The 26,233-nt window shown below is 40.9% G+C and overlaps 1 long non-coding RNA gene across 2 annotated transcripts; it reads left to right on the top strand.

Annotated features, from left to right (window-relative positions):
* Positions 1-235: 235 nt before the first annotated feature.
* Positions 236-23,295, top strand: LOC138843961 (uncharacterized). Of its 2 annotated transcripts, none has more exons than XR_016214159.1 (5): positions 236-3,532; positions 3,849-4,111; positions 17,241-17,405; positions 17,537-17,783; positions 22,479-23,295. It is a non-coding gene; the product is annotated as an uncharacterized LOC138843961 (long non-coding RNA). The 2 variants fall into 2 exon arrangements; XR_016214158.1 differs by having other exon boundaries at positions 22,376-23,295.
* The last annotated feature ends 2,938 nt before the right edge of the window (positions 23,296-26,233 follow it).

The following is a 26,233-nucleotide window of genomic DNA, read 5'->3' as shown; positions in this document are numbered from 1 at the left end:
ATTTATTACTAAGCATTTTACCTGCGATTTCACCTAAAACTCCTATCAGTACATACAAGGAAAGTGGTATTTTCATAGAGGAAGATTTAGATGAGGAAATAGATGTTCTGAGAGGTTATTTTCTTATGAGTAACCAGTTGTCAAGAGGTGAAGCTGTGGTGTGATGAATTGGAATCTGACTAACAAATCAACTCCTCTTCTGCAATGCTATTGCTGCCTATAATTCATAGTGATTGTGATTTCAAAACTTACATGTAATGTATATGGGTTAAGAAGTTGCTTGAAAGGGAAGAATTAGCTGTAACCTGCACTTTTACTTGGTATTTATTATTTTTTATTATCACTGGGTCCTGTTTAGATGGGATTTTGGAGAAGGAGAACCTGCTCAGTTGAAGGAGCAACATTTGAGATCTGAGTTTGCTGTGAGAATATGTAGCCCAATATTTATTCCAAGTTATTGACCCCTGTGAGGTAGAGCTCAAGGCAGGGATGTAAGTAAGGTGCATATATGAGAACAGGATTTATTTAAAGAAAAAGAGTGAGAATATGCATGAGTGTAAAGCTGCCTGCTTTACTAGCAAGATGGGAGATACCTGCCGTGAGATGGCCAGAGAGATGTCTGCAAGGAGAAAACATGGGGGAAGGGCCAACAACAGGCACAAGAAGTCAAAAGGGCTGCTCCTATGTGCAACAGTTACCTTTATGTGGTTCAGGGTAGTCCCTTCATTGAATACAATGATGGAGTGGAGTTTGGGAAAGGTTTAGTGTGTGTGAGTTTTCTGATGCCTCTGCATGAAGTTTAATTTCCACATGGCCATCATGGTCTCTTCCTTTCCAGTTCCAGATGAAACACAGGTGCATCATTGGAAAGTGGATGTAGTAGATGACATGCAAGGGGTGGGGGTGGATTTATGGTATAGGGCCATAGAGATGCAAGTTGTGGGGAAAATCTCCCAGAAATTTATTCCTATCTAACTTCCTGCCTAGTCCCTGATACCAAGCTTACCTGTGTTGAACATTCCAAACTGGGATATCCAAACAATCTAAGAAGTTACTGCCCCAAAGCATGTTAAACAATGGGATGCTTTCCCTTTGGCTGCAAATAATGGTTATAATCTTGCTTTGAAGATACTGGCTGAATCCCCCTTCACCCTCTTTTTAATTATTGGGGTTGTAAGTCAGAAAGAACTTGGTCTAATTCCATTCTCTCCTAATTATAGGAATTTAGGCAATTCCAGTATTGTTTTAACTCTGTAAAATGCAGAAAATAGGATTAACCAGGCATGATTTTGTTTGAATATTTAAAACAAGGGTCTTAGGTACCTGGCACTTGGTAGGCTATGGTTGTTGCTCTTGCCATTCCAACACTGTCTAATCTTGAAAGGACTCCTTAACTGAAATTAGTTGATTGTGACTCACTAATCTGGGTTGGAGACTCAAGAATGAAATGTCTGCAAAAAGGAGAAATTTGTGGTCAGTTTCCAGGGAAATCTATGCCCTGTGATTCTTTCCTACTGGATGTACCGAGAGTGGTCATGTTTTTGTGACATCATAAAACAAGCAGTTGATTTACTTCTGCTGTGTCACATGCATAAGATCAAATAGTATCACATGGACCCAAACAAAACATAAGGTCCTTTTATTGAAGTGATATATGGATTTTTGGGGCTAAGAGATGTTAAAGGAAGGACAACAGAAGTCAGATTAATTATTTATGTTTTTATTGTACCAGCGGAAGTCTAGCTCTATACAGCTTGGAGATACTTCAACTAATGCTGAAGAGAAAATACTCATGATAATGGAAGACGGCTCTTGTGTTGTTAACTGAAAACATTATCCGGATCATCAAAGTGGTTCAGGGAAGTCATTGAGTGTGGTTGCCTTTTCAGTTGAAAGTGTGCTGATTATATGCAGTTCCCACTAATGCTCCTAAGGAGTGGGCACCTTTGTTTATATGCTTGCGTCTTCATTTCTGATTCTGTGTCTTTAGGTATGCATTGAAAGCTTTCCTATATTTTTATCATTTATGTGATAGTCAAGTCTACCTGACCCAATAACCCACTGCCACAGAGGACTTATTTTGGTGCTTCCCATTATTTATTTTAGTTGAACAGAATTTTTTCAATATTGGGAAAAACACTAGTGGCCTCATAGCTGTGGGAACTGCCTTAGCTCAGAATGCCAGCCTGGCCTCTGCAGTGACCATAGCACCCTTGCTTCCTCTGTGCCGCTTCCTTCTGATTTTCCTTTGATTGCCAGCTCCTCAGCGTTCAGGTGAAGACAATGAACTTACTATCACTACCACTACTGGAAGAGTGGCTGTATGCTTCATAGTTGCACCTGTTGTAATCATTAATGATACAAACTCTTGGATGATGGCAATGAACAAAGCTTGGTTTTCATCAAAGAGCATTCTGATGCTTCCAAGTCAGACATAAAGGGGGAGTGGGAAGAACACAGACCCGAGTAGGACACCTGGGCTCTTTCCCAGTTCTGCCTGTAAACAGCTGTGTGTTGCTGGGCACCCTTTTAACCCCCAAGGGCCTCTATTTCCCTGCCATTAAATAAAACGGATTTTTGCAATTTTGGAAACTCAGCAAGACTGTGGAAATGTCATGACTTTATGCAGAGGCTATCAGAAGAGTTTGTCAGCTCTTTATGTAAAGAGGTCTAAAGAAATTGTACTTAATTGTGAAGCAAAGAGTTGCCATTTGGGGACACTGAATCAGGCAAGGCAGCTCTGAATAGTGTCCCACAAGGAAAGCTCTGAAGAGGGTTTTTTAACAGGGGATTTTCTCAAAAAGTTGTTTTTTTAGGCACTTCACTGGCTGGGAAGAACTAAACTGGAAACCCATTTTGGTTGGTTAGTTAATTAGGTTATTCCCAGCTGAGAGATGATGAAGGCTGGCAGATACTGACTGGGATTGTTTATCCAAATGTGCTGGAACATTCTGTGGCTTGACCTTTAGCAGGTGTGAGTTGAGTGCAATCCTCTCACAGTTTCCTAGCTCCACTTGGGAGAGCCTCAGCCCTGGGCAGATTATTTCATTTTCTTTCAGTGATTCTAAGATTCTTGGACCGAACGGTAAAGGAGCCGGGATGAGCCATGAACACCTTTCTATCACTGTCCTGCAGGTATCCTGTGCTGTCCAAGGTACCAATCAACTCCTTCCAGCAAGTGCTGCTGGAAGGTCTGCACACTCCCAGCGTCTCTGCCGATCCCATTCCCCAAGAGCTGCCTGCTGTTGTGGGTCTTCTCTCGTCACCTCACCAAATCTGCCAGGTTCTGTTTCATACTTTCAGGGGGCTTCTTTGCCCAAGTTGCCCTATCTGAATTCAAAGCAAAGTGCCAGTTGCTGCACTTGCTTTTAAAAAATGGGCTTTGTATTTTAGGTCTTTAGATGATCAGCTGGAAAGAGTGAATAATGTGAATAATAAGATGTCAGAGCTAAACAAGGATTGAAGGCAAGAAGAATGAGAGGTGGTGTGAGTGACCTCTGCCATTCCTTGAGAGGCATCATACTGATCACTGGTGTGTTGTAAGAGAGTCCTGTGTCGTTTTTGGTGCTTGAATTGACAAAACCTAGAAAAATAATTGGTCATTGTAAAATTGAAATTACATCAAATGTGGGAGGAGGAAAAATACCCTAAGAAGGTAAATAAAATTTTTCCCATTACTTTCGGCTTTTCATTTTTCAGGATTTGTTATTTCTGGGCACATTACTTGGGGAACTGCATCATTTGAATTTATGATAAGCAATTTAATGAAATGGGCACTATGGCCCAAAGAAAAGGTAACATTTTATTTATTTATTTATTTATTTATTTATTATTTTATTTTTTGACAGGCAGAGTGGACAGTGAGAGAGAGAGAGACAGAGAGACACCGCAGCCGGTGCACCACGCTGATCCGAAGCCAGGAGCCAGGTGCTTCTCCTGGTCTCCCATGTGGGCCATAGCAGAGGGCTGGCCTGGAAGAGGGGCAACCGGGACAGAATCCGGCGCCCCGACCGGCACTAGAACCCAGTGTGCCGGCGCTGCAAGGTGGAGGATTAGCCTATTGAGCCATGGCACCGGCCAGAAGTAACATTTTTATAATCATCAATTACAGGTATCTCCTTCTTTCAGTTGTGGGGTGGCTCTACTAAGAGTGGGTGTCATTTGGAGGATGGAAGACTACTGGGTGACTTTTGCCACCTGATTTATTTGTCAAAGAACTTACAGTATTATTAAAGTAAACCTCGCATACACCAGGCTACATTCATTAAAAATGTACAGTTTCCATGAGTTTTGAATTGTGTACACCAGAAAACTTACAATCAATAAGGAATATGTAATCACCTCCCACAATATCTTCATGCTCCTTTGTAATCCATCCACTTCCTGCCATCTCCAGGCAACTGCAGACTTTCTTTCTGCCACTTTACATAAATTTGCATTTTCCAGAATTTTGTACCTTTCTAGAATTTTACCATTTCTAATGCACATGTCATATAACATGCATTTTCGGGGAGAAGTCTCGCTTCTTTCTCTCAGTACCTTAGTACACTCACATTGTAGCATGTGTGATATTCTGTTTGGATACACAATTATTTGTTTATATGCCATCTATAGATGGATCTTGTATTAGTTTTCCAGGGCTGTCATAACAAAACGTCATGGCTTGGGTGGCTTAAATAACAGAGGTGCATTATCTCACAGTTCTGGAGGCTGAAAGTCAGATCAGGGAGTCAGCAAGAATGCTTTCTTCCGAGGCCTCTGCTAGGCTTGCATTTGGCAGTCTTATCCCTGGACTTTCTTGAGGGCATGTGCACCCTGTATTTCTCTGTGTCCTAGGTGATTGCTCATCCTGCTGTGTCATAATTCCACCTCCAAATTTTCTCTTCTTATAAGGGCATCAGTTAGAGTGAATGAGAATCATTTGATTTAATCACCTCTTTAAAGGCCCTATGACCATATCTCCAAATATTGCTGCATTCTGAGATACATCTGGATTTTGGGGGGTGGAGGACACAGTTCAGTCTCTCAGAGACATTGAGGGTTGACTATTACAAACAAACTCTCTATGATTTCTTGTGCATAAAATGTTTGTGTCAACATGGGCTTTCATTCCTCTTATGTAAATGTCTAGGAGTAAAATTACTGCCTTATGTGGTAGTTCACATTTAATGTTTAAGACATTGAAAAGCTGTTTTGCAAAACAATTGTTCCATTGTATGATTCTGTCAGCACAGAATGAGTGGCTCCTTGCCGGTATTCAACAATATCAGCCTCCTTAGAATTTTACATGTTCTTATATTCATAGTTGTGTAGCAGCACCCATGATGGTCTACTGTGCACTTCTGTGACAATCAATGATGTTAAGCATCTTTAGACATTTTTTGTGCCATCTTTATAGTTTAATTGGCAAAGTGTCTGCTCAAAATTTTACCAATTTTTTTAAATCATTCAGTTCTGTGTTCTTTATGTATTCATCAAATATATGCTTTGCATACGTTTTTCCCAGTCTGGCTTGCTTTCTCATTGCCTTTTGAAGACGAAGTATTTTAGTTTTCCTAAAACTTAATTTTTTTGTTGCTTTCTTTTATAATTCGTGCCTTGACATAGCTTTCTTCATTGTTACCCTGCATAGAGGGCATTGCCCTTCCCATTTTAGGGAGCTTACTGTTTTCATTAAGTTTGTAAACTTTCAGTGATTATATTTTCTTTTTTTAACACTTTTTTTTCTCTTTTATTTAATTTTATTAGTTTTTTAATAGATGTAAGTCTAAGAACATAATGATATTCCCTTCCTCCCTCCCTCCGCTCCCTTCCCCTTACTCCCTCTCACGGATCTCAAGTGTGTTTTTTGCTCTCTTCTGGGACTCTAACTATACATGTGTCGTTCCTTTAGTAATTGTCCTTTGTCGAACAAATTGGTAGGAATTATGTGCTATTACAATTTTAATGATTTTGTGACCTTTGAAAAATTTAATTTACGTGGATGAAACTGAACATGTTCAGTGAACTGGGGTTCACTCCCCAGATGGCCACAATGGCCAGGGCTGGATCAGGCCAAAGCCAGGAGCCACATACTTCATCCAGGCCTTCCACATGCATGTCAGTGGCCTAAGCACTTGGGCCATCTTCCACCGATTTCCCCAGGCCATTATCAGGAGCCAGAAAGAAAGTAGAGCATCTAGGACAAGAACCGGCACCCACATGCGATGGCAGTGTTGCAGGTGGTGGCTTTACCTGCTGTATCATGACACTGGCCCCTAATATTTTTACTTTTTGTAGAACTCTTTATTTAGTAGACTCGATAAGGTAACAATAAATTATCTTAATAAAACAAGTATTTACAATGAAAAACATTGTCCTTTTCTCTCTGTTTTGTTTTTGGTAGTTTGTATTACTATATTTTAAAATTTGTTGTCTTTTAATTTTATACTGTCTGCTGATAATTCTATAATTATTCCTCATTTAATGTAATTTTCATCTGAAAATGATTAACCTGTGTTGACCATCACTTTAACACATCTGCTTAATACACTGAAAGTGTACTTAAAGCATTATCATGCTTGTGCCTTCCTACCATATGGAATAGTCATAGTAACTGTTTAAATTTTACTACCCTTTAGATCACTGGGTCTATTTCTATTGACTGATCATTTTCTTTATTTTTATTTTTCAAAAAATTTATTTATTTATTTGAAAGGCAGAGTTACCGAGAGGCAGAGGCAGAGAGAGAGAGAGAGAGAGAGAGAGAGAGATCTTCCATTCTCTGGTTCACTCCCCAAATGGCCGTAATAGTCAGAGCTACATCAATCCAAAGCCAGGAGCCAGGAGTTTCTTTTGGGTCTCCCATGTAGGTGCAGAGGCCCAAGCACTTGGGACATCTTCCACTGCTTTCCCAGGCCATAGCAGAGAGCTGGATCAGAAGTGGAGCAGTGAGAACTCGAACCTGTACCCATATGGAATGCTGGCACTGTAGACAGCGGCTTTACCTGCTACGCCACACCATCCCCAACAATTTTCTTTATTATGGGTTGTCTTTTCTTGCTTTTTTGCACAGCTGGACATTTTTCATTGAATGCCCAATATTGTGGTTTCAAGTTGTTGATTTTTGGGGAATTTTTGTTATTTCTATAAATAGTTACACATAGTCTAGAACACAGTGTCGTTCTTTTTGGAAAGACTGATTCTTTTAAAGCTTGCTGTTGGGACAGATATTGTGGTGCACAGGGTTAAACCTCTGCTTGGGACACCTGTATCACATATTGGAGTGCTGGTTCTAGTCCTGGCTAATCTGTTTCCCATGCAGCCTCCTACTAACGTGTCCTGGAAGGGAGCAGGTGATGGCTCAAGTGTTGGGCTTCTGCCACCTGTGTGGGACACCAGGCTGAAGTTTCTGGCTCATGGCTTCAACCTGGACTAGCATTGGCTTCTTGCAGGCATTTGGGAGGTGACCAACAGGTGAACTCTCTGACGTTTAAGTAGGTGAATATTAATAATTAAAAAATCTTACTCTTAAGCTTTTTTAAGGCCACAACAATCCACCTTTGGCAAGAGACAAGTTTGGTCCCTCTATAGAGGCAATGCCCCTCTGAGCTTTCATCCTTTGGTCCTGTGTGCTGCAAGGCATGTTCCAATCTGGATGGTACAATAAACAGCACTCCTGGCCGTGAGTGAGCACCAATAATTGTTTCATTTGCCCCATGCGGTGAGCAGTTTCTTCAGACACGTGTTGTTTACAGCTGGGGATTAATTCTAGCCTTCTCTACATCATCATTGTTGGAAGTGGAATTTTGGTTTGTTTTGCTTTAAAATTGAAATCCTAGGGCTGGTGCTGTGGTGCAGCAAGTTAAAACCCTGGCCTGCAGCGCTGGCATCCCTTATGGGTGCCAGTTTAAGTGCCAGCTGCTCCACTTCCCATACAGCTCCCTGCCGACGTGCCTGGGAAAGCAGCAGTGGAAGATGGCCCAAGTGCTTGAGCCCCTGCACCAATGTGAGAGACCTGGAAGAAGCTTCTGGCTCCTGGCTTCAAATCAGCTCAGTTCCGGCCATTGCAGCATTTTGGGGAATTGAACCAGTGAAAGGAAGACCTCTCTCTCTTTGTCTCTACCTCTCTCTCTGTAACTCTGTCTTTCAAATAAATAAGATAAATCTTTAAAAAAATAAAATTGAAACCCTCTTTTACACTACCTATGCCAGTTGTTTCCTATGATGATACAGAAACTCCTTCCTGTTCTCAGTACATAATGCAAACCTGGACAGGGAAGACATTGGTTGTATCAGGAAATCCACAGATAAAATGGATTAAAATTAGGAAGTAAAAATGAAAGTGAGCTCATTTCAGGATGATTATAAAGACTATCCAGGACTCTCAACACTTTCAGAATGACTTTCTGTCCCCATGAAGAGTGAAGTATTCATGGCCTTGCTCGTCTAACCCAACTTTCCCAGTAATCCAAGTGCAGTCTACAGTGTTATGTGAGCTTATCTCGAGCTCCATCTGTAGTGAATTCCCATGGTCAAGGAAATCTTAGGGACAGAATTAGTAGTAAAGCCCCAGGAAATGTAGTTATATGAATTATCTGGGTGCTTCAGTTATGTTTCCAGTAGCAACAAGGTGACATGGTCAATGCCATCATTTGTGGAGAGGCATTAAGGTGATAATTTAAAAGATGTGGGCCCAAAATAGGGAAACCATAGGAATAGTACAGGATTCCAAGACCAGTGACAGAACCTTGGGTTAGGGGTTTGTTACTGAAACCCCTAGGGAAAGGGAGAATGTTCGGGAATAACAATTTGTGATGAGCCAGGACCCCGGTCTAGGAATAGTCATCCTTGATGACATTACAGAGAAAGAGCCAGTGAAGTAAATGCCCAGCTTCACTACACTCATCGCCAAAGCGACTGGATTCCAGTTGGAGCCGCTGATGCAGGCCATGTATTTCTGAGCACAGAGCACTGATGGGCATTAAGAAGTGGCTCTTGAAAGGCAAATAATATCTTATCCAGAAATGTTAAAAAGTTAGAAATAACTTAGACAAAAGACTCAAATTTCCATAGATAAATGTTTTGGTGTATGTGACTGCAGTCTCTCCTGTCTTGCTCTCTTCATATATATTTGTATAACCTAATAGCAAATATATATACACATACACATGTACATATATATCACCATAATACATGCACATGTCACATCTGCATGTATATACTGCATATCCCCATACATATTAATATTACTAAGTTTTATGTTATTAACATATTTGCTGTACTTTTTAAAGTTATGCTTCACATAAATGGATACAAACTGAATATTCTATTTGCTTACTCACTTGGCATTATGGCAAGAATTCCCTATAGAAAAAATTTTACCTTTTGCTTCAACCTTAAACTATATATGATAACCTATATAGAAATCATGAGAGTGGGTTTTTTTAGTTTTGCTTAAGTTGAGATTTTAAGTTTTATATGAAATATTTTATCCAAGAGCCACATAGCATGATAAATTCAGCAGTTTTTTTTTAAAGATTTTATTTCTTTATTTCAGAGGTAGATTTATAGAGAGTGAGAGGGGGAGACAGAGAAAAAGGTTTTCTGTCCACTGGTTCACTCCCCAAATGGCCTCAATGGCCGGAGCTAAGCCAATCCGAAGCCAGGAGCCAGGAGCTTCTTCCTGGTCTCCCACATGGGTGGAGGGGCCCAAGCACTTGGACCTTCTTCTACTGCTTTCCTAGGCCACAGCAGAGAGTTGGATCGGAATAGGAGCAGCCGGGACTAGAACGGGCATCCCATATGGGTGCAGAGGCAGAGGATTAACCTACTGTGCCACAGTGCTGGCCCCCAGAGTTTTCTAAATATTGCCTTTCCCCTGCTTTTCTATTCATCAGAAAAACTGACATTAGCTTAGAATTTTGCTTCTGCTGTGAAAGGTTGCAGTATATTCACCATTTTTTAAAAGATTCATTTATCTAAAATTCAAAGTTACAGACAGAGAGGGAGAGAGAGATCTTCCATCTGTTGGTTTATTCCAGAGATGGAATAATGGCCGGGACTGAGCCAGGCAGAAGCCAAGATCCAGGAGCTTCATAAGGGTCTTTAATGTGGCTAGCAGGGGCTCAAACACATGGGCCATCTTCTGCTGCTTTTCCCAGGACATTAGCAGGGAGCTGGATCAGAAGTAGAGCAGCCAGGATATGAAGTGGCATCCATATGGGATGCCAGCATCGCAGGCTGTTATATCAGAACACTGGCCCTTATTCCTTCTTTTTAGATAAATCCATCAACAAATATTTGAAAGGAAATTTCATAGTTTTACTGAAGCATTAGAAAATCTTCTCTATGAGGGTTAAGTGGGTTCTCAGTGGGTTAAGCTGCTGCCTGCAACACTGGCATCCCATATGAGTACCAGTTGGATTCTCAGTTGCTCCACAATATTTGCATAAACATGAGATATCTTGGGTATGGGACCCAAATTTAAACACAAACTTCATTTATGTTTCATATACAAGTTCGGCACATAGCTTGAAAGTAATGTTAGGCTGGCGCCGCGGCTCAGTATGCTAATCCTCCACCTTGCGGCGCCGGCACACCGGGTTCTAGTCCCGGTTGGGGCGCCGGATTCTGTCCCGGTTGCCCCTCTTCCAGGCCTCTGCTGTGGCCAGGGAGTGCAGTGGAGGATGGCCCAGGTGCTTGGGCCCTGCACCCCATGGGAGACCAGGAAAAGCACCTGGCTCCTGGCTCCTGCCACCGGATCAGCGCGGTGAGCCGGCCGCAGCGCGCTGGCCGCGGCGGCCATTGGAGGGTGAACCAACGGCAAAAAGGAAGACCTTTCTCTCTGTCTCTCTCTCTCACTGTCCACTCTGCCTGTCAAAAAAAAAAAAATAAATAAATAAAAAAACAAAAGAAAGTAATGTTATAAAGTATTTTTAATGCATCTACAGTTTTACTGTGATCCATCATCTGAGGACAGGTATAGAATTTTCCACTTGGGATATTATTTCAGCCCTCAAAAAGATTCAGATTTTGGAACATTTTGAGTTTCATATTTTTGGGTTAAGGATACGGAACAGTAGTAGATATCAGGCCAAGAAATCAGTTAAAAAAATCTTTAGTCAAACATTTCAACCCTCAATAGTTATATTCGGCTCTGTGATAATGAAAAGCAATTAAATATTGTGTTAGCAATTTTTATTGTCTACACTAAATAACTGTACATTTTGTGTTTCCCAACTTCCCAATTGAGTCACTAAGATCCCATGAAGAGAGCAGCATCAATGAAGAACAATAAACATGTTCAATATTTGCCCAGAGAGAAATCTTTATGTGGGCAAGGGACGATCTTTATAAATCCAAAGATAACTTCTTCAAGATTTCTCCTTGAATCCAGATATTCATTTTATCCTGTTTAAGCATTTATTTTTATTTAAGATTTATGTGTTTATTGGAAAGAGAGAGAGGAGCAGAGACAAATATCTTCCATTTGCTGGTTCACTCCCCAGATGGCTGCAATGGCCACAGCTGGGCCAGACCAACTCCAGGAGCCGGGGGCTTCTTTCAGGTCTCCCACATGTATGGCAAGGACTCAAGCACTTGGGCCATCCTCCACTGCTTTCCTAGGCACATAAGCAGGGAGCTAGATCAGAAGTAGAAAAGCTGGGGCACAAACCAGCCCCCATACAGAACACTAATATTGCAGGCAGTGGCTTTACCTGCTATGCCACAATGCCAACCCCCTATTTAAACATTTAAAAATGCTCTTTATTGAGTGGATAAAGAAATTATCTATCTAGTACTATCCATCTAGTACTATGGAGTACTAATCAGTGTAAAAAACAATGAAGTACTGTCGTTTGCAACAAAATGTATGCAACCGGAAACCATTACACTTAGTGAAATAAGCCAGTCCCCAAAAAAGACAGATACCATATGTTTTCCATGATCCAAGGTAACTAATTGTGTACCTAAAATGTAATGTATTGGAATGAAATGGACATTTTGAGATTTGATGATTGTTTGCATCCCTTGTCTCTTCTTCATACTATTTGTTGAGCGCTTTTACTTAGTGTAAGTTTATCTCTACAATCATTAAGTAAACTGAAAGTAGATCTTTATAAAAATTAAGAGTGGGAATGGGAGAGGGAGGAAGAAGAAAGGTTGAAGTATGGGCAGGAGGGAGGGTAGGACTGGAAGTATCATTATGTTCCTAAATCCATATATATGAGATAAATGAAACTTGTATAACTTAGATAAAATTTAAAAAAATAAAAATGCTGTCATATTTCCTATTCTCATCCCGTAGCATTCCCTGGAGATTAGAAGCCACTGAGATACTTAGGAGTTGCCCCTTCTCCCAAAAGAAATGAAGGTGAACCCGTAGAGTCTTCAGGATTCTCTCACTTTGATGTGAATTTTCAGCAAGATTTCAATCTTCCTCCAGCTCCCAGTTTTATGACTGGTTTGCCTTGTGTTTTCCTTTGGTACCAGGAGAGAGCATCCTTTCGCAGCAGCTCTGTAACGCACGCCACTGTTCTCACCCCAGCTTCAGTTCAGAGCTGTGGCAGTGGCAGCTCCTGAGTTCCTCTGCGTTTCTCAGCACAGAGCTCTGAAGGCACCAGTTCTCAATTCTGAGGAGGGCCGCCTGCCAGGACTTCCCTAGACTGAATATTTCCTTCGTTTTTGACTTTCAACTCCAAGTTCCCTGGGGACACACAATATTACAGCTCTTGAAAAGTAGTTTTTCCATTAAAAAAAAGGGGGGGAGGCCCTTTTCAATCATTTTGCACTAAAGTTGGAGAAACTGCTGATATTTCTGAGAACAAAAGCAAGTATAGAAAGTTCAAAGGTTTGTTCTTTATGACAACTGTTGTACTAATTTCCCTTTTCCTGCACTGGATGACTCAAATGTTACCAATTCCGTGCTGTCCAGATTTTTCAAGACAACCCTCTGAAGCCATTCCCTATTTGCTATTCATATACCTTATCCTAGACAAACTGCTATGTCGTCTGGAGTCAATAAGTCTCGTATAAATTTTGTGCATGCGTGGAGCTCTAGGGCCAAAGAGGTAGGATGAAAGACTGTTATTAAAATGATTGGTTGAAAGGATGAATGCCCCAGGAACTTGGCAGTTGTTAGCACTAAATTTTATAAGTGATCTTTGAAAAAAGTTAAGGTAATAGGAGTAAATGTGATCACCAAGGATATGGACAAAAAGGACTGTAAAATATGATTCACTTTGAAAATGTTTCCCTCCAAGTGAGTTGAGCTCATTTTGAGGAGAGGCTTGGTACACATAGAATTCAGGTCAATAAAATAGCAATGATGTATTTATCTTTCTCTGCCATAAGTGAAAAGGGGCAAGACTAAAAATGTTCTTTTATGTTCATTTTCTCTTGCGCTCTGATCAAACAGGTAAACTTACACCACATAAATGAATACATTTTCTTCTCATAACTAGTACATGATATGTCATCAGACCCCCTCCAGTCCTGTATGCACCCTCAGTTTTCAGAATTTGATGTTTATAAAGCAATTTGGTTGGCTTGAGAAGAAAATATCAGTCTGATGAGAAGAAAATGTCAGGCAAATTATTTTATGTTAATTTTATTTATTTCATGTTATTTGAAAGAGAAGAAAGAGAGACAAAGAGAGACACAGAGAGAAAACTTTCATCTACTGGTTCCCTCCCCAAATGCCTGCAATAGCCCAGGCTGGAGCATGCAACAGCCAGGAACCCAGAATTCAGTATTTGTCTATAGCAAGGATGTCAGAATATCACCTGCCTTGGGTGTCCTGGATCCCCTACTACCATTTGCACATTTGTTTGGGGAGCTAAGTTCCTGGGGTTGGATCTACCTGCTTAGCTACATACTGTGTGTTGTCATACTTGCTGGGTGCTACTTGCCTTGCAATCTGGGCTCCCCCACCTTCTGTCTCTACACTTGGACGTGCAGGCTGCACAGCCTCTCTCAGTCAACATATTCCCAAATTGGTTGGCACTATGACTGACAGCAGTTGGATGAATGTGCTTGACCTCTGCAGCAAGGATGGTAAGAGCCAGGGATCTTTCTTTTCCAGCTCCCTCAGCTGTTTCTTTGCTCATTTCTTCTGTACAGGCATCCTCTGGTTCAGTTTCAGTTCCTGTCTTTCTCTCTCCTCCCCTCATCCCTTCCTTCTTGTGCTCCTCCATTCGCTGTTCTAGAACCTTCTACATGCTCTCTATAGGGTACTGAACATTTTCAGCTCCAGGCTTTGCCACTATCCCTTTGGCTTCCTGCCCCTTAGTCAATCACCCTTTCATTAAGCCTTCATCACAGAAGCATATTGGGGTGCACCTCTGCTTCTTGCTGTGGCCCTGCTGACACAGTGGGGGCACCTGAAAGTCCTTGCAGAGTCATCAAAGACAACTGGTCTCATCTTGGAAAGCCAGACTGCTTAGGGCAGCTTAGGTCTCTCTCACCAGACTCTATTGCTCTTCCCTCTCCTGTTTGCATTCACTGGTCCATGGGCACCCGTTATTCCAGATGCACAAGACAGGAACAACTTCCATTCTGCTTTTGTCTCTGTCTTCCACCAGCTTTAATCTAGCAACAACAGATGGGGGTCAAGGCTTTGTTCCAGAGTGTGTAGGAAGGAAGAGCACCCCTCCCAAACTCCCCAACTCACTATTTCTGTTTTGACATTAGCCCATCTGATTTGTCTTCCCCTACACATGAAAATGAAGGAAATAGACTAAATCAAGTATCCTAGTTCCTTATGAGTTCTGCATTGTCCCCAAGAAGCTGTAATTAACCAGAGTGATAGTTACAACAATAAAGTAAAATCTCACTTCCCTTGAAATGACAAGAATTTCCTCTGATTGCCTCACCATGTGTTTCTTTATTTCAATTAACTGCCCAAAGTGAAAGAAACAAGCTAATGGCTTAGAAAAGAGCCTCCCCAGAGTGGTGATCAATGTTAGAAAACTGATCAAGAATAGCAATCTTTCTGCAAGAAGCTGTACTATACTAAAATAAATTTGCTTTTAATTTTTATTGTAATTTCCATGTCCTTGGGGCAGGGATATTTTAAAAGATGTTTTGTTTGTTGCCCTGAATAACTGGGACCTTTAGTTGTGGATTCAGAATGTCAGTTCTGAAACATGCATATGGGGTACTTCAAAAAGTTCATGGAAAAAGGAACTAAAAGATGTTTATTTTGGAGCAAGAATGTTTGAAATCCATTTATACAAAGGATCATCAAAAAGTTCATGGAAAACATATATAATGAAAATAATATATGCATGGATTTCAGTGTTTTGCACCAAAATAAATTTATCTTCAATTGCATTTTTCATGAACTTTTTGAAGTACCCTGCTGTTCCCAAGTCCTCAGGGTGCACAGCTTGAAGGCAGGTGGTGGGTGGTGTAGCAGGTGCAGCACCCTCTAGTGGTCTCCTCAATTAGCATGCAAGTCTCAAACTGCTGGGTTCCTTCTCATAGTCACACATTTTTGGAGAAATGGTGCTCTCCTGCTTATGTCTCTGAAGACAGGATATATCTAGAAAGAGGTCCGAAGGTAATAAGTTGTTTATTTGCTAATCTAAAGTAGTTTTCTGAGAAGAAAATATTTTTCTTGCATTCAGAGCTTGAATGTCCTGAAGGCTTAGCTATTTAATCACAGGTTTAACTCCATCAAGGAATCTCACCAGAGTCCTAGCAACTTGGCAATAGGTGATGCGGATTTTCTGCCTTGTGTAGAATGTAATGTATATTGTGCTACATGGGACACCGTCCCTGGGGACCGTCTGCAGGACAAGAGCAAGTTTTCATGGCTGGAGCCCACTGCCCTGTGTGTTTATTTTCTGGTGTAGATGTCTAAACATTGCCTGGACAATAAGAGAATTTCAGATGGCTCTTCACTACCAGTCAATCACTGGCCTTTGTGTGTGACATTATTGTGAGGGCATTGTCTTGGGTGAACTACATGCATATGCCTCTTCTTCCCCATACTGCTTGGACATAAAACCAGCCCCCTTCCCACAGTGGCAGGGGTCCATCTGCACACCTGTATGGTGTGTTGGGAGGGCCCATGGAGAAGTCCTTGGTTGCTGCCTCTCAGTGTGGGCACCAAACAACAACTCCTGGCCCCAGTCTGGTGGCACACGTGGTTCTTGTGGTTCTGTTGTGTCATGGACATTTTGGCCACCCCTTCCTGGTTGGAAGAAACCAGTGCCTATGGAAACTCAGATCTGATCTCTTCAATTTAGAGCAGCAGAGAACATCTGAAGCCAGCTCAGACCCTATGAGAGGGATGGAAGCATTGAGGTTTTGGATCTGTAACCATGGAAACTGTAGCCTTTTTGTTACCCACCACCCTCTGGAGTGGGGCTGGGTCACAGAGAAGGAAATCCAGCTCCTGAAGCAGAATCGTTGACCCCTGTCCAGCAGTCCAGCAGTGTAGAATCAGGTTTAGACTCAGGTCTGTCTGAGGCCATGTGGCCTGGTCCTGTGGGTTGCTCTGGCATTCCTAGCCTTTACCTCCTCTACTCTGGGAATACCAAGTAGGCACTTGGTTCTCACTTTGGGCAGTGGGAGCCCTAGCTGGAGAAGGAAGGAATTAGAAGCATCAGGCCATGTACTCCCTGACCCAACAGTAGGCAATCCTGTCCACCCAGCATTCCAGCTTCCTTAGCTGCCCCTTCTCTTTCCCAGGCCTGTGACGATTCATACTTTCCCCTCTCAGGCCTCTGTCATTAGTCCCAGGCTCTTCTGGGGGCTCCTAAAATTTCCCTGCTATCTTTTCATACCATTATAAATAACCCCTCACGCAGTTCTCCCCAGACCACCCTGACCAGGCCCTTTAGCTCATGCCAGTGACCAGTGTGAAATGCCTTCACAGGATCATCCACTAAATGCTGTCCTTGGCTCTTATCAATATGGAGTGTTGATATCAAAATTATGCATTTACTCAGGTTTCTGCAGTCTGAGAAACTGTCTCAGGCACCACATTAATTTCTTTTCAAGGCACTGAGCTACCTGCAACACCAAGGGATGCATTTCTGGCTCAGCTCCTTTATAAGCCAAAATGTAGTCTGCAGATGTATTCATCAACACGGTTTCTTTGGGGGAAGGGTTGGAGTAGTAGAACCATGTTAGGCCAGCTTGCTTTAGTCTGGTGTCAGGGCACACATCGACACCTTCCTTACCTCAAGCAAATGCTAACTGCTCCTGCTATTAGGTTTGCCTCTGATTTCTATTGTTTTCCTCTTCAGCAAACTGCCTGAAATTCTTTTTAGGAGATGAGAGAAACTTTCTGAACAAATGGATGAATCCCATCCTGCTTTCCTCATTTTATGAAACAGATTCTCTCGTGACTGAAGACAGCAGTTTCTCCTCTGCTTTGAACAGGAAGGACTGATAACAGTCTTCATGGTCAGGTGAACGCCTACCCTTTCAGGTCCCTGCCCAGCACTTTGGGGCATTGCAGTGATGTGAAACGATGCACTGATGAAGTTGGTAATGAGGATCAGCTAATACAACACAACTCTGTTTCTTTGCCCCATTGCAGAGATTAATGGCTTGAACCAAACCTTGATCGTGAACCAAACACATTGGAATCCAAGACTCTTATTTCAATGTGTTTTTCTGAGAAAGTGATGCTTGACTGCTCCTTTGCCCACCATCGTCTCTTTCCCCTCAGCCCCACAAAATGCCAACGCTGCCTCTCATATAAGATGGAATTTCAACTTAACATAGGAGTTGTGATTTTTGGAAGGAATTTCTTAGACTCATTCAAGAGGGTCCAAAAAACTCAGGTATGTATGCAGTCTAGGAAATTAAACCTCCTTCCTTCCACTGAATGTCTGAAAATAATAGCACTTTATAACTTCTTGAATAAATGCTCAGTTTCATAGCAAAACGAAAATATTTCAAGAGCGAGCATTTGGCCTAGGAGTTAAGCCATTGGTTAGGCTATCTCTGTCCTACATAGATTGACCCTGGGTTTAATCTCCAACTCTGACTCCTGATTCCAGATTGCTGCTAATATAGGCACTTGGAGGCAGTAGTGATGGTTCAAGTGGTTTTGAGTGCTTTCTTCTTTGGAGGTCTGGATGGAGTTCCCAGCTCCTAGTTTCAAGAGCTTGGATGTTGCAGGAATTTGGAGAATGTGTCCACAGGTGGGAGGTCTCTGTCTGCCTCTCAAAGAAATAAATTTTTAAAATCTGTTAAGAAGTAAAACATTTCAAATAAGTATAATTTGGATTCCAGGATCAATTTAAAATAGGATTTTTTATTTTTAAAAGAATACTGTTGTATGCTCCCACATTGGTAGGATATGAAGAGGATAGAGTACCAAATATGGGGCTTAAACTTTCCTAAAGCCAGCTTATGTATATGTGTATGTGTATAGGTATTAGGTATATATATATACACATTTTTTCAAATTTTGGAGTTGGGAAAGCCAGCTTCTTCACTTAGTTCCCAGGTGGCCATGGGAACTGGACAGTTATTTCATCTTTATTTCCCCAGAAAGAAAAGTCATACTGCATCAGTGGTTTTCCAAAATTTTTCATGAAAAACTCTACTTCAAGGAAATGCTAATATAATTTCAATTTGTCAGTTAATTCAAAAAGAGTGTATAGAATACATACATATACAATCAATATATTTCAATTTATTGTAATCTTAAAAGAATTGTGAACCCAAATGCATTACACCCCACCCCCCCAACCATCTCCATCCTGCCGCTCTGCTTCTTGTTCCTGCCGCATCATGTGAAAGTCCAGATGCTCCTGAGCCAGCCACTGGTATTTTATAACTCGTGAATCTTGTTAGGTGTCCTCACTGTCCATTGAGGTAACCTATCAAATGTCTACAACCAGTTTAGTAGGCAGTGCCAGATTTGATACTTTGCAGTACATCTGTTATGAAATTGAGGAATTACAGGATGATGTTGGGGATATAATGTTGCCTATATTCAAGTAAAACTACAAAGCTGTAATTTGAGACTGATGACCAACCAGGACTACTGGTACTGCTGCTGTTGTGTCACACAGACCAAGATTTGCTCTTAAAGGCTGGAACAAGAAACAAGCACTTATTTCATATCACCTTATTTTGATCTTCATAGAAATCCCAGTTAATGGTGTGGCATCCTTTTTACATGGGTAAGTTGCACATGGGACAATTTGACAGTGTGGCCCAAGTCAAACATCCAGTAGAGACAGTTAGCAATGCTCCCGGGTTTCTCACTATAAACACTGAGCTCTCGGACTGTTTTCTCTAGTGGTCATGAAGCATGAGCCTTCTAGACTGATGAGTGGGCTGAATTACCACCAGGCCAAATTTGTGGTCTTTGGTTTGAATGTTGTTATTGACCAGTCACTCGCTGCTACTCACTTTTAAATACACAGCTTGTATTTTTCTATCAGATGAACTTACCCAACTGGTGAGGTCAAAGTTGCTCTTTCTGTTACAAGTTAGAAGAGAATAAAGAGCTCTCTATGTCCAACAAAAATATCTTTTAAAAAAATGTGGGTGGGTTAGGTAGCCTGGATGCAATAGTGTTTTCCTTCTGTCAGAAGAAAAACTTTTTTAAGACTTTTTTCCTTGTTCTATCTTCCTCACAGTTTGTATTTGACACAATAAGTATGCAGGGAGGAAAATATTTTTGAATAATTTTGATTTGTGAGTGTGATTGATTTTTGAAAATCCCTACAAATGTGAGTGATAAATTACAGCCAGTGTTGGTTGAATAATGACTTTCTTGGGCCCCATAATGATTTAAAGCTGGGAAGACTGAGAATAAAACTTGGGTTTTTCTTTAGCATGTTTATCCAGTGACCTTGGAGAACACAGAGTTAGCAGGTGTTTTTACTAGACTTTCATAGGAGAAATCAAAACTTACTTTTTTGATGTGATTCTCATTAGTAGTGAGAGCTCCATCAGAGGGGTTTCCATATCCCAGCATTAGCCAGGGTGGCTAGCGTTTAACCACCTGCATCAGGCTCAGTGTTCTGAGCTTCCACCTGATCTGTCAGGTATACTTCATTATCAAACTTGGATCTGTTGCTTACTGCCAGTCTGTGTCTCTCATCTGAAATCCTTTTCTGAAGGGAGGCAAGGACCTATTTTTATTTATTTATTTATTTATTTATTTATTTATTTATTTTTGCTTAACTGCTAACACTCTCTGCAGTTCCTCTCCCTCCCCAGGAGAAATTCAGGATGATAGCAGCAGCTGCTGGGACCCCTTCCCCTCGGGGAATCTCCCTTTTAGCTTTTCTTGGTGATGTCACAGCTTTCTTCACATTTAAGGAAAATAAGAGGATTTGGGAAGTGTTAGGTTTCAACTTAGAGCTGTACCAGTATCATGAGTAGCAAAATAAAATGGACTAGTGGCTAGCATTGTGGTTAAGCAGGTTAAGTCAGCACTTGCAAAGTCTGCATCCCGTATCTGAGTGCAGGTTTGAGTCTCTGCTCTACTGCCAATCCTGCTTCCTGCAAATGCACCTGGGAAGGCAACAGATGATGATGCAAGTATTTGGGCCAGTGGCTCCCACATGGAAGATTTAGATGCGATTCCTGGCTCCTGGCTTTTCACTTGGCCCAGCCCTGGCTTTGTAGCCTTTTGGTGAGTCTCTTTGTCACCCAAACTTTCAAATAAATAGATAAATCTTTAAAAAGAAAATGGACTCATACAAAGTGCTTTACTGAATAGGGATGAGACAACACTGGTATGAATTCAGCTTTTTGGTTCATTCTTTAACAGTGAAAGCCTAGATGTGGGTGTATCATATTTCATAGCAATTTGTATTCATTCTCATTGCTGCCATCATCAAGGCCCATTTGCTCACCGTTCAATTTTGGTTTTGTTCTAATTCAACCAAAATAAATATGAACAGCAGGGTTTTCCATGCCCTCTGGGAAAGCTGCATGGCCAAATCTAAATGCATGCTGACTGTGTTACAAATAGAATGTTCCCTCCAAAGGAGTGTGGTTTTCCATCTCCAACCTCTGTGACCAAAGCACAAACCAAGGAGTAAAGCCTTCTTGGGGGGTGGGGGCAACAGCAGAGAGAATGGGGTCATCGTACCAATTTACTGAGGCTGAAAATAGCACAGATGTGAAGGGGAGAAGGAAAGATACCAGCTCTCCAAGCGTGAGTGCCAAATGCCAGGTCACTTCAAACAGGATGAGTCAGAGTCACATGGGGTGGCAGTGTGCCGTGCAGCTCCGAGGACAGTCAACTGACCAGAGAAGAGAAAGCACAGAGATCCCGAAGAGGATTGAATAACATAAAGATCAGGCTTGGTTTTTCATTCCATAAAATTCCCTCTTTACCCCTGCACTTTCCATCTATTTTCACATGGCCATCCACCAACAGGAAATTAGATGGAATCATGGCCGTCTGCTGGAAGTGCCATTCGCTTAGATCTCTCAGCTCAGTCCTGGTAATAACGGTAATAACTTCACATGAAATGAAGTGAATTTTAAGGCACAAGGAGGGTTTAAGGCACAAGTGAGGGTTAATCAGGATACTTAGATGAGGGGGCTTCAAAATGTCATAAAAATGGAATCAAATGAAATATTTTGTTGCAAAAACTTTTTGAAAATTATGCATAGTTTTTTTCAACATACACATTTTCCATGAACTTGTCATGGAAGCTCTTGTATATTATTAAGATGAGTAATTTGTGGAGAAGATAAAATAATTGTGGCTATTATAACCTAGTGTCACAGTATATGGTATCAAAACTATAAAATTGCAAAAAAAGTTATGAAATAATGAAAAGATGTGTACCCTTTTCAATAATGAGTTAAAAAGATTAAAAATGTTTGTAATGATATGGGTGATTTGGCAACACAATAATGTTGATTTAGTTGACACACAAGCCTGCAACTGAAAATTATGCAATATCAAACGTTATTAATGCTGTTGAATTTTATACTTAAAGATGGTTAAAATGGAATATATCAAAAAGTATGACTAACATAGAATATGTAGAGTTTTTTTCTTACTCATCCCTGTGCTGCTTTAAAAACATATTGAGAAAGGCATCTACATTTATTTAAAATAAGCTTTATATGACATGATGCCTTCATAAAGAAATGAATGCCAAAAAACAGATAACCCTCTGTGTTTTCATGCTTGGGTTTGGTAAAGAGGTGAATCATCATCATGACAAAGTCTGATTGGGGTAAGGTGATAAGGACCCATTGGCAGTAAACTGACCAAAGTGACTAAACCTAGACCTACCAGAGGGATTTAGAGGTTACCTTTCTGGCTACCTATGATATGGGAGAACTAGGCAGAGAGGTAGGAATAAGTAAGACTGGAAGGTTTTTTAAAAAATAATTTCTATGTAGCATTGTATTTTAACTCCACTCATTTATGTATCTTTAGTAAAAGGCGAAAGATTTATACAATCTGAAGAGAAACCGGAGTATTCATTTATGTATCAATCCAGTATGCTCACTTTCCCATCATGCACCTGTGTCTCACCCAGGACAAGGAAAGAGGAGATGCTGTGATGGCCACGTGGAAGTTAAGCTCCTCATGGAAGCACCATGAAACTGTAGGCACATGAACTACACCTCATTTGTATATTCAATTAAGGCACCACTCCCTGTTTCATAAGAGACTGATAACGCGGGAGTAGCCTTTCTTTTGCTCTCAGCTCTGGACCATGCTTCTGGATCGTTCTCTGGCCTCCTCCCCTCCCCTCTCCTAATAGGCAGCTTTCCGGCCCGCTCATGATGGGCATCTCTCCATGCGGGGTTGCCCACACTCATGTGTCAATGTATGTTTTCAGATAAATCCTGCTCTCACTTGTGAACTATATTAATGCATCTGCTTTAAATCCTTTTCTCTGTGAGGGCAAGAACCTGGATTAAAATTAAAGATGCTAGCAAACAAAAAAGAAAAAAAAAAGAAAGGCCTGTGTATATCAGTATTGTTGCAAATATAGTTTTGTAAAACTTTGTTTTATACCTTTGTCAAACCAATGGTTAAGAATGCTATGCAACCCTTGTCTCACCTGTTAGGGAACAGTAGTTTTCTGGTTTTTTTTTTTCCTTCATACTATTTGTTGAACTCTTTACCTAGTACAGGGTTAATCTTATGAGTATAAAGTTAACTGAAAACAGATCTTTGTAAAAAATAAGAATGGGAATAGAAGAGAGAGGAGAAGAAGGGTGGGAGTACGGGTACGAGGGATGGTAGGGTGGGAAGTAGCACTATGTTCCTGGATCTGTATGTAGGAAATACGTGACATTTCTATATCTTAAATAAAATTTAAAAATAAATCCTTTTATAAAAAATAATAGTATGCTGCATTAGTTTTAATGATTTGTGATTATTTTAAAATTTACTGTATGGGGTGAAATTGTCATTTTACCATTCAATTATTGTTTATAGCCCTTGCTTATATTCCCACTAAACTAGGGTATTTTTGCTTTTTGCTTGTTAACCTTCTTATTATGTGAAGTATTTAGTCTTTTTAATGTAATGTAATTTTAAAATATGATATATCAAAAACTGAAAAAAAGGGAGAAGGAAAGATGGTGGGAGGAAAGGGGGAAGAGAGGGAGAGAGGAGGAAATATCATTATGTTCTTGGAATTGTTTCTATAAATCACATGGAATCTGGTAAAAACTAATTAAAAATTAAAATAAACATAGTGATCACTGAAAAAGAATTAAAGATACTTATGCTCATAACACTTAGTTTCAAAGAAATGAAGCAATGGATTGGAAATATGTTTTGTCTTTCCTCCAAAATGTTTATTAACATTGCAAAGGGTACATAAGGAGGATCCTCCCCTTATGCCAATAGAAGGTCTAAATATTCTCGCTTTTACATATGGGAAGGACTTCACGCTTCAGGCATGCTTCTGGGCACACCACCTGTTGTAATCCCATTGCATGTGCAGGCGTTAGTCTGGCTACCCCTGTCTGTCTCATGCAGTTTTAGGGTAACACCTCAGACTGCTCACCATTTCTGGCCTACTACAGTTTTTTGAATTAAGAAATAATAACAAATCAGTGAGTTAATACTCAAACTAAAGATATATAAATAGAAAGAAATTCAAAAAGAGTAGGAATATAGAAATAAAAATAGCAAAAAACAGTGAAAATATAGACATGAGGGGGCTAATGTCATGGTGCAGCACATTAATCTGCTGCTGGCAACATGGACATCCCATATTGGAAGCTGCTTGCTTCCAGTCCAGCTCCTTACTAATACATCTGGGAAGTCAACAGACAATGGCCCAAGTACTTGGCTCCTGCCATGGACTTGGGAAATCTGGATGGAGTTCCTGGCTTCTGGCTTTAGCCTGACCCAGACCACTGTCTATTGTGGATTTTTGGGAAGTGAACCAGTAGGTGACAGATATCTCTCTCTCTCTCTCTCTCTCTCTCTCTCTCTTTAAAATCAATGTATTCTAAAAAGAAAAAAAAGATGCAAATTAAATTTAACCCACAATGAGATACTGTTATAAATGAAGAACCTTAAAAATCAAACCAAGATGGAGTGACTTAAGCTAACACTATTAAAAACAAGAAGTCACCTTTGCCCCAAATAAAATTAAAGTTTAAAAATTATAGCCCTAAACTTTTTCCCCCAAAGCTAAAATTAGGTGCAGCTATAAAAATAAGGGGCCCTATGCTTAGCTAGCTGCGACACTTAGACCTGGCTGTGCTAAGACCTAACCCAGTTTGTATGCCTCCTAATACTCAAATAACGGTGTGGGAAGCTGGACGCTGCTCTCCCTCCAGGGGAACGAAGGGAGTGAGACGTCGTCCCCCCTCAGGGTGAACAAGATGACGCTGACAGGGAAAGGAACTGCTAAAGAAGTAAACAACAAAATGGCGACGAGGTGCATGCCTCCCATGTGATCCCGTAGCTGATTGGATAGAAGACGCATGCTTTTCACATGATCAGCTCACGGATTGGACTGCTGTGTGCATGCCTCCCATGTGATCCCGTAGCTGATTGGATAGAAGACGCATGCCTTTCACATGATCAGCTCACGGATTGGACTGCTGTGTGCATGCCTCCCATGTGATCCTGTAGCTGATTGGATAGAAGACGCATGCCTTTCACATGATCAGCTCACGGATTGGACTGCTGTGTGCATGGACACTATAAGCTTTTGATTGGTCGCTGCGGGTATATAAACTGTGTGGCTTTGTGCTGGGGGCGCTCTCTGGACTCCCGAGTTCAGGAGGCCCATCTGCGCAGAAGCCGAATAAATCCTCTTGCTTTTTGCATCAGCCAGTCTGGTCTCTGAGTCTTTGGGTGTGCCTCTCGACGTGTTAGCATCCTCACTCAGAGGGTCTAACAATAAACATTTTAGAACAGCTTTCAAAAGAAGACTGAGAGCCAGGCATTGTGGATGTTGCATTTTAAAAATGATTTTGATTCTACATTGGGATGGTATGGATTTTCTTCTTGAGTCTGTGTGTTGGTTTGCTGGGGTGGCCATGACAAAGCACCACCAGCTGACTGGATTAAAGCAATGGAAATACATTGTCTCACAGTTCTGGAGACTAGAAGTCCAAACATCAACGTGTTGGCAGGGCTGGATATCACTGAAGTCTGTCAAGTAGAATCTTTCCTGGCCTCTTTTGATATTTTCAGTCAAATCCTTGGCACTCCTTGGCTTATACATGCACCATTTCAATCCCTGCTTCTGTTATTTCCCTGTGGAAATAATTTTCTACCTGTATGTTTCTGACTGTCCACATGGTGTATCTCTCTTCTCTCACAAGCACATCACTCATGTCAGTATAGCCTCCTTACAGAACACAACTTGATGACATTCATAAAACTGATTTCCAAAGAAGGGCACAAGCACAGACACTCATGGTTACGAACTCACCAAGTCAGAATATTGGTTTGGAGAATTGTAGCCAAATATTTAAGAAAACCAGAAAAATTCAGGATCCAGTCCAGTTTATAATTAAGCAACAAAATCTCTTAAGCAAAGAACAGGTCTAGAATTTAATCATAGACACACTATAATTTTCTGTTGAAACAAAACTTTTCTCTCTATGCTCATCCTCATCTCGATTTGTATGATAGGAAATCACAATAAGAATAATTTCTTTGTAACATAAGTCTATTATCATTACATTTGGCCTGATTATTTACATAAGTATAACAAGAATAGTGATTGCACCTTGAAAGTCTCTCAAGGTTTCCAAAGAATCCAAGTCAAGGACTCACCATTGGGCTTTGCCTGAAATACCTACAGAT

This window comes from Oryctolagus cuniculus, chromosome 10 (assembly GCF_051225735.1).
Source record: "Oryctolagus cuniculus isolate XC-2025 breed Fujian yellow rabbit chromosome 10, ASM5122573v1, whole genome shotgun sequence".
Lineage (NCBI taxonomy): Eukaryota > Metazoa > Chordata > Mammalia > Lagomorpha > Leporidae > Oryctolagus > Oryctolagus cuniculus.
This window is presented reverse-complemented; position numbering and strand designations above follow the sequence as displayed.